Source organism: Neovison vison, chromosome 10, assembly GCF_020171115.1.
Source record: "Neovison vison isolate M4711 chromosome 10, ASM_NN_V1, whole genome shotgun sequence".
NCBI lineage: Eukaryota > Metazoa > Chordata > Mammalia > Carnivora > Mustelidae > Neogale > Neogale vison.
The window spans coordinates 3,302,803-3,316,293 of NC_058100.1; the positions used below are offsets into that span (position 1 = coordinate 3,302,803).

Sequence of the window (13,491 nt, forward strand, 5' to 3'; positions counted from 1 at the left end):
CTGCAGTTCCAACCTCCCCCAGAAATGCTCACCTGTCAGCGGAGAATTCTCTGGTCAGCACCAGTGAGGTATTCTGTCACATGGGTCCTCTCTATCCCCAAGGAGGAGAGGCACCTGCATGGTAAGCCTCTCTGCTCTCCCAGTTAAGGGAAGGTGACCTTCCCTGACATTCCTTTCTCTTGTTTTGTCAACTTCCTTCCTATACAAACCTTCCATTTGCCCCACTCCACAGAGTTCCTCTTACCTGCCAGATGGGATGCTGCCTAATTCTTGAGTCACTTAATAAAACCAACCACCAACCAGATCTTCAAATTTACCTGGTTGATTTTTTTTTTTTTCACACAAGCAGGGAGAATTCAGAGATGTGACTGAGCTGGGGTGGGAGTGAAATGGGGATGAAATATATAGGGGGTGTCACAAGGGCAGGAGAGACAGAGTGACAGCAGGGTTCAAGGCTGGGTGCCAGGGGTCGTGTTTTACCATGGGTTATTGTCTGGATGAGAAGGAAAGGCACAAGAGGTGGGGTCACTATTCTATGCCACACAGGACTGGTTCTGCAGCAACTGAATTAGGGGAGGGGCAACAGGATGGAAGCTGGTAACAGGGAGAACCTGGAAGCCAGAGAGGAGGGTCAGACCAGGAGGGGAAGTGGGAGTCTGTGTAGCTGTCCAGGGTTGAGGGAGGAGCACATTTGTATTGTCACAAAGACTCAGGGAAGGCTGGTATAAGGAGAAGGAAGTCAGAAGAGTGGTGCTGTGTGGGGGGTAGATTTATTAGAACGACCATCTAAAGACCGACTTTGTAGGAGACAGAAAGAACATCTGCAAATACAATGCTGTTCCTGCAACTTGTGTTGCTGGTGGTTCTCCTCCCAGACGGTGACAGTGAAGATGGTGAGAACCCTGGCCCTGCCCCGTGGGTACATGTGTGTGTGTGTGCGTGAGTGTGTGTAGATGTGCTTGTGTGACTGTATGTGTGGGTTTTTTTTTTTTTTAAGGATTTTACTTATTTATTTGACAGACAGAAATCACAAATAGGCAGAGAGGCAGGCAGAGAGAGAGGAGGAAGCAGGCTCCCCGCTGAGCAGAGAGCCCGATGCGGGGCTCTATCCCAGGACCCTGAGATCATGACCTGAGCTGAAGGCAGAGGCTTCAACCCACTGAGCCACCCAGGCACCCCTGTGTGTTTTAATATATGTATGAGTATGCATGTTTGTATACATGTGTTTCTGTGACTGTATACTTGCATGTATATGTATCTGTGCATGTTCTTTTGTGTAATTGTTTTTGCGTATATGAGCATCTGTGCACTTGTGGTGTGTGTGTGTTAGAGTTTGTGTGTGTGTGTGTGTATGTCTGCACTGTGGTGTGGGTTCCCCAGAACATACCTGGGGATGACAGTGTCAGCCTGGTTCCTTCCTGAGTATTTTGACCCCAGGGCCTTGTGCTGTTTTGAAGGATGGGTTAGAAGCTTGGGGCTCTGGAGCAGCACATGTCTCCTGAGACAACGATGGCTTCCCTGGCCTCCGATTTTTGGCCTCCAGAGTTTGGTTCCCCTTCATGGCACCTTTTTCTCCATTCTTTCTTCTTCCCAATGCCTTCCTCTTCATCAGTCTTTCTGTGTTTTTTCCCACAGTCTTCCAGGAGCCAATCTCCTTCCGAATCATTCTGACCTTATCCCTCTACAACCGTTCCTGGACACAAAATCTTGCCTCAGCTTGGCTGGATGAGATGCAGACTCATGGCTGGAACAACAAGACTGGAGCTTTCATTTTCTTGTGGCCTTGGTCCAAAGGCAACTTAAGCAATGAGGAGGTGATTACAGCAGAAGAGTCATTGTATTCAAACATCGTTGGAATGCCCCAGTGTTTTCATGACCATTTCAGTGAATGGCAGCTTGAATGTGAGTTCTATTCCCTCAGAGGTGGAATGGAGGTGGCTGTGTGTGTCTCCTTGAGTTCTTTCTTCCACTAGGGAAGATATTTCTGTGGCTTCTGAACCTCAAGCCTCCCCAACATAAATCTGAATCACACATGTGTGGGTAGAGGGTAGAAACCAGATCCTGATTCTTCAAAAGTTTCACGTCTTCTGCTCTCTCCCACTCCTCTCATTGACCACAGGTTGTGTTCTCCTGTCTCCCACTAGCATCTCCCATGACCCCTCTTTTCCCTGGCCTCCTAGCAGGCACCCTCTGCTCCCTCACTATGTGACTGATTCTCCACACTCAGTCACATCAGTGGACTCTGCCTACATATTCTCTGTACTCCCTACACTTCCTTCATCCTAGATTGTTTTTATCCCAGCTCTTCCACTGAGCCCTTCCTTATTCTCTGCCCACATCCTTCATCTTTCTCCTGCAACATTTCTTCCTTCCTCAATAATTTACCTCTTCCTCTGCCCCCATCCACTACCACTTCCCTTTTGTGTGAATTTTGCCTCAAACCAAAGTGTATTCCATGCCCTCCAATCCCCTGAACTTCACTTTTGCTTCCATTACCTTAGTTACCACTCATCTAATTTCATCTTATTCACTCCCCCTGTCCTGAAACTCACAGTCTCTCTTCTCCAGATCCCTTCCAGAAACAGCTGGCAGGAGGCTGTGAGCTGCATTTTGGGGCACCATCAGTAGGCTTCATGAGGATTGCTCATCAAGGATCAGATCTTATGAGTTTCCAGAACACGTCATGGTGGCCATCTCCAACAGGAGGAAGTAGGGCTCAGGAGTTCTGCAGACTACTCAATGAGGACCATGAAGACAGTGAACTAATGCATAAGCTCATCATTGACTACTGTCCCCGTTATCTCTCAAGTCTTCTTGATGCAGGAAAGGCAGATCTCCAGCGACAAGGTCAGTCCTGCTCCCTCCCTTCATGAATTCTCTACTCTGCACTCATAAATTTGCACCATTCCCTCAAATTCATGGCATAAAAGAGCCAAGAAAGAGAGTGGAGGATGGTGAAAGGTTTCTAGAGGTAGAAAGATGTGTCTATCTAAAGTGATCTACCCTCTCAGTCTATGAACACATATCCTGTCTCTGCAGTGAGCCCAGAGGCCTGGCTGTCTACTGGCACTAGTACAGTCCTGGCCATCTCCTGCTGGTGTGCTGCGTCTCTGGGTTCTACCCAAAGCCTGTCTGGGTGATGTGGATGCGGGGTGAGCAGGAGCAACAGGGGACTCGGCGAGGTGACGTTCTGCCCCATGCTGATGGGACGTGGTATCTTCAGGTGTCCTTGGATGTGAAAGCCACGGAGGCTTTTGGCCTGTCATGTCGAGTGAGACACAGCAGTCTAGGAGGCCAGGACATGGTCCTGTACTGGGGTGAGAAAGAGCTGGGACCCAGCTGGGAAAGAGGGCAGGTCTTCCTCTCGGAAAGCTGGGGAGCCTGATGAAAAATTTGGGAATCTAGGGACTCCAGACCAAAAAGGATACACAATCAGTAATTCAAGAAATGGAAGAGCTGAGGCTAAGGGTCATACAGTTGTGGGAGGGTGCATCAGGCTGGGTGAAGGGTACATCTCTGAGGAGAAATGGGAGAAGTAAAAGGAGGAGGGCAGTTGGTGAGAGAAAGGGTGACAAGAGCAAAGAGGACCAAGGAGGTAGATTTCAGTACTGGCTGGATAAGACATGATACTGTCTACGCACTGAACCCACAGAGCAGCCCCACTCCATGGGCTTGGTCTTCCTCGTGGTGATGGTGACCCTGGTGCTTCTGGCAGGTCTGGCATTGTGGCTCTGCAAGTGCGGGTAAGTCTGTGGAGCCACCTTCCTGCTCTTTCCTCCCACCTTTCAGTCTGTCCTCAGCTCTCCTGCTCCCAGTGCCCTTCTCCTTTGCTGTCCTCACCTCGCCTGCCACAGAGTGACTTCTTCCTCTATTGCTCCCAGGAAAACACACTGGAGACTTCCATGCACTGACCTCCCTTCTGAATGAGATCCCAGCAGCCCAGGCTCCGGTACTTACCTACGCCCAGCTCAGCAGTGACATCCTTGTAAATCTCTGTGTGCAACTTTGTCTTTCATTTTTGTGTAATGATCAGTTGTCAATATAAGCTCAGTGTAATTTAGTAGGATTTGTTGTTCTGACTTGGTTCTGGAACTTAAATCTCAAAATTTAACTCAGTGTAAAAGGAAGTCCCAACACTTATGTGTCACAGGCATTAGATGTCACTTCCTTTAGTGAGGCCTCCCTGATTTAGAAATGGGGCATGTGTTGTGATGAGCACTGGGTGTTTTATGCAGCCAATGAATCATTGAACACAACATCAAAAACTTATGATGTACTATATGCTGTCTAACTGAACATAAAAAAAAGAATATATAAGAAACAAAAACCAACCAACCAACCAACCAACCAACCAACCAACCAACAAAAACAAAGTGCAAGTAGTCTTTGCCTGGTAAGAATTTCCACCACTTTAACCTTAACTTTGGCTAATCTGTTTTTGATTCTTGGCCCTTCTTGTTCCTGGTTAGGTTCTTTTTCCCTTCTAAGTCTTAGGATTGTTGAGAGCAAAAACCATATCCTTTCAATATTTGTTTCCTTGACAAGGAGTCTCACCTGCATGGAATATGTGCTCAATGAAAATACATATTGAATTTATGACAAATTTGGAGTTTTTCCTTTTGCTCCCTGGCATTTTGCAGTAGTTGAGACATTTTTTTCTTTTTTTGTAAATCTTCTCACTTGGCCAAGGTCTTTAGTCTTTCCCTGTTTCTGCTGACATCTCCAGGCCCCTAAGTAGAAACAGGTTTTCCTGTGAAGATTTCTATTATTTAACTAGTAAACTTACTACACTGGACCCATTCCTCCAAGTATTCTGAAGTAAAGGAGGAAAACAGGATTCAGACCCTTGCTATTTGTGGGGCTCCAGGACATCTTCAGAGTGGTCACCTTAGGGCTTTTAAAAAATACAGGGCCTTGTCCTCAGGAGAGACTTCCTGAATCACAATGTATGTTTTTGCAGAATCAGCAGAGGATTCACAAGTGCACAAAATGTGATGCCTGAGAGGTAGCAGTGACAGTGTGTCCTTAAAAGGAAAAGAGAAAATACAGAAAAAAGAAGACTGTTGCCCTCTAGAATGAAGGGGGATTCAGCAAGGAGGGTGCATGCAGTTCATTCTGGCATTCGGGGCTGTTGGGTTATAGTCACTGAGGACACGGGGTCCGTGACAGTGAACCATTGCTCCTGGTGCAAATTTGGAGCCGGGTTCCTGGGAGTCTTTACTCACAATGCTTGCCAACTGATGACTACCCAACCTTGTTTCTTTTGTTTCTGTTTAAGGACAGTTTCCTTAATATATATTAAGGAAATATTAAGGAAATATATATATAATATATAATTTATATTGTATTATTAATATTAATAATCAATACTATATTATATATCAAAATAAATTATTTAAAAATATATATTTATAAATAATTTATTTCATGCTCTATTAAATAATTTATTTTATGCTCTATTAAAATATGTTTTAATATTGTATTATTATATTATTAATATTAATAAATAATATTATATTATAATATATAATATATCATATAATATATAATATATATTAAAATAAATTTTTTACACACATATATATGTGTAATCCAATTTAGGTACTGTGTTTCCCAGTGTTTTTGACTTTCAGCCCCACAGCTCTGCTATCCGTGATGGTTTTAGCAACAAACAAACAAACAAACAGACAAACAAGTAAACAAGAAATGGTCATCATTTCTGAATCCATGAATATAGCTCCTTATCCACCTTTCCTCTAGTGTTATGATAGCATCCATGTGTTAGTTCAGCACTTTCTGAGTGGTTCCACATAGAAATTATGAGTGTCTTATCCTTTTTCTTGGATTTACTACATTGTTCACTCAGTAGCACTGAGCTCATGCCACACAGTTCTGCATCAGGAATCTGAGTCAGTCTTAGCTAAAAAGGTGTTTTGTCTGTGAGACTCATCCTCCCTTTGTGCCTAAGAATACCAGTCAGCCCAGTAGCTCTGGCTTAATGGCCATTTTAAACACTACAATTACCGAGAGAGCATGTAATTCAGAAAATGTGATACCAAATGGACCATGGATAGGACACATACTTACAGTGTGGGAATTAACACAGGAAGGCAGAGAAGCACATGGTGCAGCCTCAGGTGGGATCACCTGAGGTGGGTGACTCTTGTCAAGCCACCCTATGTGTCCAGAAGAAGGAGCCAGCTCCTGTGTCTGGGGCTTACAAATCAATGTCAGCAGGTAGGTCAATCAGTACAGACAGACTCCATGAATAATGACGATGGACCCTCTGTGACTGATGACTTCTATGGCAGTGGGAGTGGAGACATTCATTGCCTCAGTTATCTAGGTTTCGTTAATTAACTCAACGAACCCTTCTCAAACCCTGACCATGCAGCAGGGGCATTCTGAGTGTCAAGTAGTGGGGAGGAAAAGGTCATCACTGTTTTAGGAGCCTGAAAATCTTGTTCTCCTGATTTGAATATGGCTTCGCTTGTTGTTTTTATCCAGTTTGTTAGTGCAGCAACTTATTTGGATTGAACTAGGGGAATGGAACTTAGTTCTAATTGTTTAGAGGCTGATAGTGGGGCTCAGGGTAGAGGAACTTCCAGACAAGCTTCTACTGTTACATATGTGGACATTTCTGGAAAATAGTGTTGAGATGGGAGAGGTGGCAAAGGTGAAAATTATGGGATACAGGTGTGGAAACAGTGGTATTTCCCCAATCTTCTCTCCTGATGAGACCAGCTGGCTGCTTCTCTAGTTTACAGTCTACCACATGACCTTCACGTTGCCATCATGTTGTTTTTGGTTGGTTGGCTCTACCCTCACGTGTAGTTCTGGACTCCAATCAGTCTGAAGTCATTGGGAGAAAACAATCTTGACAATGTGACAGGCTGAAGGATGGGCAGGCAACTCCCATTTTAGGCCAACTAGCAGACAGATACTACTCATCCTCACACAGGTTGATGCTTTAGCATTAGACACCTGCTACAGGTGGCATAGGTTACAAAGACTGACTTTTACAGGGGTAGAAAACTTTTACAAGGGTGGGGTTAATTACCAGGGATAGACATGTTCTCTCTTGTCCTAGGTTTTAAGGTGCGGGGTATAGAGCCTGAAACAACTATAATCCATTTTTTAGCAGCAGAAGCAAGCCTAAGGGTGAAATATGCATACCAGAAGATAGAGACATTGCATATGTGAGATTTGTGAAGAGGGTAGATCCCAACTGTCTCACCACAAGATACATAAAAGAAAAGTACATGAAAAGACACTTCTTCAAAGAAGACATACAAATGGCTAACAGACACATGAAAAAATGTTCATCATCATTAGCCACCTGGGAGATTCAAATGAAAACCACATTGAGATACCACCTTACACCAGTTCGAAAGGCCAAAATTGACATGACAGGAAACAACATGTGTTGGAGGGGATGTGGAGAAAGGGGAAGCCACTTACATCGTTGGTGGGAATGCAAGTTGGTGCAGTCATTTTGGAAAAGTGTGGAGATTCCTTAAGAAATTAAAAATAGAGCTTCCCTATGACCCTGTAGTTGCACTACTGGGTATTTACCCCAGAGATACAGATGTAGTGAAAAGAAGGGCCATCTGTACCCCAAGGTTCATAGCAGCAATGGCCAAAAATGACAAACTGTAGAAAGAGCCTAGATGCCCTTCAACAGATGAATGGATAAAGAAAATATGGTCCATATATATCATGGAGTATTATACCACCCTCAGAAAGGATGAATACCAAACTTTTGTATCAACATGGACAGGACTGGAGGAGATTATGCTGAGTGAAATAGGTCAAGCAGAGAGAGTCAATTATCATATGGTTTCACACATGGAGGACATTAAGAGAAGGAAAGGAAAAGTGAATTGGGGGAAATCAGAGGGGGAGAGGAAGCATGAGAAACTGTGGACTCTGAGAAACAAACTGAGGGTTTGGGGGGCTAGGGGTTAGGGTGCTAGGTGAACCTGGTGGTGGGTATTGCATGGAACACTGTGTGTGGTGCATAAACAATGAATCTTGGAACACTGAAAAAGGAAAATCAGGTTTAAAAAAGAAAAATCTCAAATTCTCAACCTAACCTTATACATAAAAGATAAAGAAGATGTAGTATGTTTATACAATAGAAGATTATTCAGCCATAATACAGAAAGAAATCTTTCCATTTTTCACAACATGTATGGAACTGGAGGGTTTTATATATTTAAATTTTTAGTTAGTGGACATACAGTGCAATGTTGGTTCCAGGAGTAGTATGCAATGATTCATTACTTAGATAAAACACTCTGTGCTTATCGCAACAAGTGTCCTCTTTAATACCCATCATTCATCTAGCCCATCCCTTACCTACATTCTTCCATCAACCCTCAGTTTGTTCTCTATCATTAAGTCTCCTTTATGGTTTGTTTCCCTCTCTACTTATACTCCCCCCCTTCCCATATGTTCATCTGTTTTGTTTCTTCAAGTCTTCACATATGAGTGAAATTATATAGTATTTGTCTTTTTCTGACTTATTTCCTTAGTGTAATACAGTTTAGCTTCATCCATGTATTTGCAAATGGAAGATGTCATTCTTTCCGATTGCTGAGTAATTTTCCATTGTATGTATACACCACATCTTCTTTATCCAGTCATCAGTCAATGGACATTTGGCTATTGTTGATACTATTGCTATAAACATCGGGATGCATATGTCACTTTGAAGCTGTACTTTTTAAAAATTTAAATTCAATTAATTAACATATAGTCTATTATTAGTTTCAGAGGTAGAGTTCAGTGATTATCAGTTGTATATAACACCCAGTACTCATTACATCCCATGCCCTCCTTAATGCCCATCACCGTTACCTCATCCCTCCACCCCCTCCCTTCCAGCAACCCTCAGTTTGTTTCCTATGGTCAAGAGTCTCTCAGGGTTTGTTTCCCTCCTCTCTGTATTTTTGTATCCTCTGGATAAATACTTAGAATTGCAACTCCTGGGTCATAGGATAGTTCTACTGTTTTTAACATTGTGAGGAACCTCCATACTGTTCTCCAGAGTGGTCACACCAGTTTGCATTCCCACCCACAATGTAAGAGGGTTTCCCCTTTCTCTGCATCCTTGTTAACACCTACTCTTTGTGTTGCTAATTTTAGTCATTCTGATAGGTGTGGAGTCATATCTCATCATTGTTTTGATTTGTGTTTCTCTGATGATGAATGATATTGAGCATCTTTTCATGTGTCTGTTGGCCATCTGAATGTCTTTTTTCTAAAATTGTCTCTTTGTGTCTTTTGCCCATTTCTTAAGAGGATTATTAGTTTCTTGGTTGTTGAGTTTGATCAATTCTTTTTTTTTTTTAAGACTTTATTTATTTGACAGAGAGAGGGAACACAAGCAGTGGGACTGGGAGAGGGAGAAGCAGGCAGAGAGCCCAATGAGGGACTTGATCCCAGGACCCTGGGATCATGACCTGAGCTGAAGGCAGATGCTTAATGACTGAGTCACCCAGGTACCCTGAGTTTGATAAATTCTTTATAGATTCTGGATATGAATGCTTTACCTGAAAATAGCTTGGAAATATCTTCCATCCAAAGGTTGCCTTGCATTTTGCTGTTTCCTTCACTGTGAATAAGCTTTTTATCTTGATGAAGTCCCAATAGTTTATTTCTGCTTTTGTTTCCTTTCCTCCATTAATGTGCCTAGTAAGAAGTTGCCATGGTTGCGGTTGAAGACCTCTATTTTCCTCTAGGATTTGGGGGCTTCCTGTCTCACATTTAGGTCTTTCAGTCATTTTGAATTTATTTTTGCATATAGTGTAAAAAAGTGGTTCAGTTTCAATTTTTTGCACGTTGCCATCCAGTTTTACTAACACCATTTTTTGGAGAGAGTGTCTTTTTTCCATTGGATACTCCTTCCTGCTTTGTCAAGGACTAGATGACCATATAGTTGTAGGTCCATTTCTGAGTTTCCTATTCTGTTCCATTGAACTATGTGTCTGTTTTTGTGCCAGTACCTTACTGTCTTGAGGACTACAGCTTTGTAATATAGCTTGAATTCCTGAATCATGATACCTCCAGCTTGGCTTTTCTTTTTCAAAATTGCTTTGGCTATTCAGGCTCCAACACAAATTGGAGAACTGTTTGTTTAAGCTCTGTGAAAAATGCTGTCACTATTTTGATAGGGATTGCTTAAATGTATAGATGGCCTTGGGTAGTATAGACACTTTAACAATGTTCCTTCTTACAAACCATGAGCATGGAATGCTTTTCCATTTCTTTATGTCCCCCTCAATTTCCTTCATAAGTGTTCTATGGTTTTCAGAGTAAAGATCCTTTACCTCTCTGGTTAGGTTTTATTCCTAGGTATTATATGGTTTTTAATGCAATTGTAAATGAGATTGATTCCACGATTTTTCTTTTTGCTGCTTCATTACTGGTGTATGGAAATACAACAGGTTTCTGTACATTGATTTTGTATCCTATGAGTTACTGAATTTGTATATCAGTTTTAGCATTTTTTCCTGAGTTTGTCAGGTTTTCTACATAGAAAATCATGTCATGTGGAAATAGCAAATGTTTGACTTTTTCCAGGCCAATTTGGATGCTTTTTGTTTCTTTTAGTTACTTGGTTGATGAGGCTAGGGATTCCACTATTATGTTAAATAACAATGATGAGAATGGACATTCCTACCTTGTTCCTGATTGTGGAGGAAAGGGTTTCAGTTTTTCCTCATTGGTGATTAAAATAGCTGTGTTTATTTCATATACAGCCTGTATTATGTTAGGGCTATTCCCTCTATCACTACTTTGTTGAAGATTATTATTAGAAATTGATGTTTTACTTTTTCAAATGTTTTTGTCTGTATCTTTTGAGGAGATGGTTCTTATCTTTTTTTTGGGGGGGGAGGTATTAATGTGCTGTATGACACTGATTGACCTGCAAATATTGAACCACTCCTGCAGCCCAGGATTAAGTTCCACTTGATCATGGTGAATGATTCTTTTAACGTACTGCTAGATTTACCTTCTTAATATCTTGTTGAGAATTTTGAATCCATCTTTATTAGGGATAGTGGCCTATAATTCTCCTTTTTTGGTAAGGTCTTTGTCTGGTTTTGTAATGAAGGTAATGCTGGCCTTTTGGAATGAGTTTAGAAGTTTTCCTAACATTTACATTTTTTGAGAGAGTTTAAGAACTATAGGTATTAGGTATTTGCTATAGTATAGGCATTAACTCTTCTTTAAATGTTTGACAGGGGAAGAGTTAAGAGTAAGTGTTCCCTAAGCTTGCTTCATCCCTTGAACACAGCTAGATAATTATCAAGTCATTCTGAATGCCCAATAAATCAATCTGAGATTTGAAGAACAAAACTGCAAATTCACAAGTGGAAAAGAGACAACCTTTAGAATGGTAGGAAGTACAGAGAGTTGATTTGGGAAGATATTACAATGGATATTATGGTGGGGAAGGACCCCTGTTTACAGAGACTACCATAAAGTATTATAAGCAGGAGAACACAAAATCTGAAATTTTAGAAGTACACCAGTGGTGGGGTCATGCCTAGCTTAACGGTGCTTGGGTGGAGGGGCACCTGGGTGGCTCAGTGGGTTAAGCCTCTGCCTTCGGCTCAGTTTATGATATCAGCATCCTGGGATTGAGCCCCGCATCAGGCTCTCTGCTCAGTGGGGAGCCTGCTTCCCTCTCTCTCTGCCTGCCTCTCTACCTACTTGTGATCCATCTGTCAAATAAATAAATAAAATCTTAAAAAAAAAAGGTGCTTGGGTGGGGAAGTGGTATGGAGACCAATCAGTGGGTGGTGTGGTCTGAGGGTCTCCTGGGTCACAGGAAGAACAGTTGGTGCCAACAAGCTGTACTGTTCCCAGGTATGGTTTGGCAGATGGTAAAAGCATGGGATACTCCTCCCCCTCCCCCTACCAAGGAATAGAGTAGGTTTGAACTGCCAGAGTTCCTAAAATTTGGAGGCTTGAAACGGTTGAGTGAGCTCTTGAGATAAAAGAGTTCAGACAACAGGCAGGGTGAATGCAGGGTTCTGATGGAAACCAGGGACACAAGAGGGGTGATTGAATGCTATTTTGTGAGGGCTCACTGAAGGGTGGATGCTGCAAACTCTCAGGGTGCAGCCATTTTCATCCAACCCATCAGTGCTGAATATTTTTAGGGAGCGAAATAGTGCCATTTGGTGGAGGTTTGAGCTGCTTACACCAAGCGCTATCCCGCCTGTGCTCTGGAGGCACATCTCCACTGGGGTAAGTCCACCTGAGAATCGGTGCAACAGGACCCTCCCCCAGAAGACCATCACAAACAACTCACCCACACCAAGTCTATTGATCATGGAGTTATGCAAAGCTTCAGCTCTAGGGGACGTAGGATGTAGCTTTATTTTTATTTTGTCTTATTAATTCTCACTTTTTATTTTACTTTTTTTTTAATGTTACATTAGTCACCATACAGTATATCAATAGTTTTTGATTTAATGCTCTGAGATTCATTGTTACACGGAGCACTGGGTGTTACACATAAACAATGAATCTCAGAGCATTACATCAAAAACTAATGATATACTGTATGGTGACTAATGTAACATTAAAAAAAAGAAGTTCAATAATGAATACTGTTTTTCTGAAAATAAATAAATTGGAAAAAAAAAAGAAGTTCAGATGGGGCCAAAAAAAAAAAAAAAAAGAATATCTAACAATTGTAAATATTTATGCCCCCAAATTGGGAGCACACAGGCATATAAATCAATTAATAATAAGCATAAAGGAACTCATTGATAGTAAGACAATAATACACATTCTTTTGTAGTGCATGCGGAAATTTCTCCAGAATAGATCACATACTAGGTCAAGAATCAGCCCTACATGAGTAAAAAAAGATAGAGATCATACCATGCATATTTTCTGAACACAACATTATGTAACTTAAAGTCAGCTACAAGAAAAATTTTGGAAAAATTTTGGAAAGGCCCACAAATACATGAAGTTTAAAGGACATCCCACTGAAGAATAAATGGGTTAGATATGAAATTAAAGAAGAAATAAAAAATTTGATAGATGTAAATGCAAATGAAAACATACAGTCCAATGCATGTGGGATGCAGTGAAGACAATCCTAAGAGCAATAGTATATTGCAATACAGGCCTACCTCAAGAAACAAGCAAGTTCTCAAAGACACCGCATAACCTTGCACTAAAGGAGTTAGAAAAGGATGAGCAAAAACAACCTAATTACAACAGAGGAAGAGAAATAATAAATATTCGAGTAGACACAAATGATAAAGAAACTAAAGAAAATCTGTAGAACAGATTAACAACACTAAGAGCTGGTTCTTTGATAAACCCCTAGCCAGACTCACAAAGAAGGAAAGATAAGACCCATGTAGACAGAATCATGAATGAAAGAGATCACAACAAACACCACAGAAGTAAGAACAATTATAAGAGAATTCTATGAAAAATTGTACACCAAATAGG

General features: G+C 41.6%; 1 pseudogene; it reads left to right on the forward strand.

Annotated features, from left to right (window-relative positions):
- Window positions 1-832: 832 nt before the first annotated feature.
- Window positions 833-4,066, forward strand: LOC122918026 (annotated as a pseudogene).
- Window positions 4,067-13,491: the final 9,425 nt, after the last annotated feature.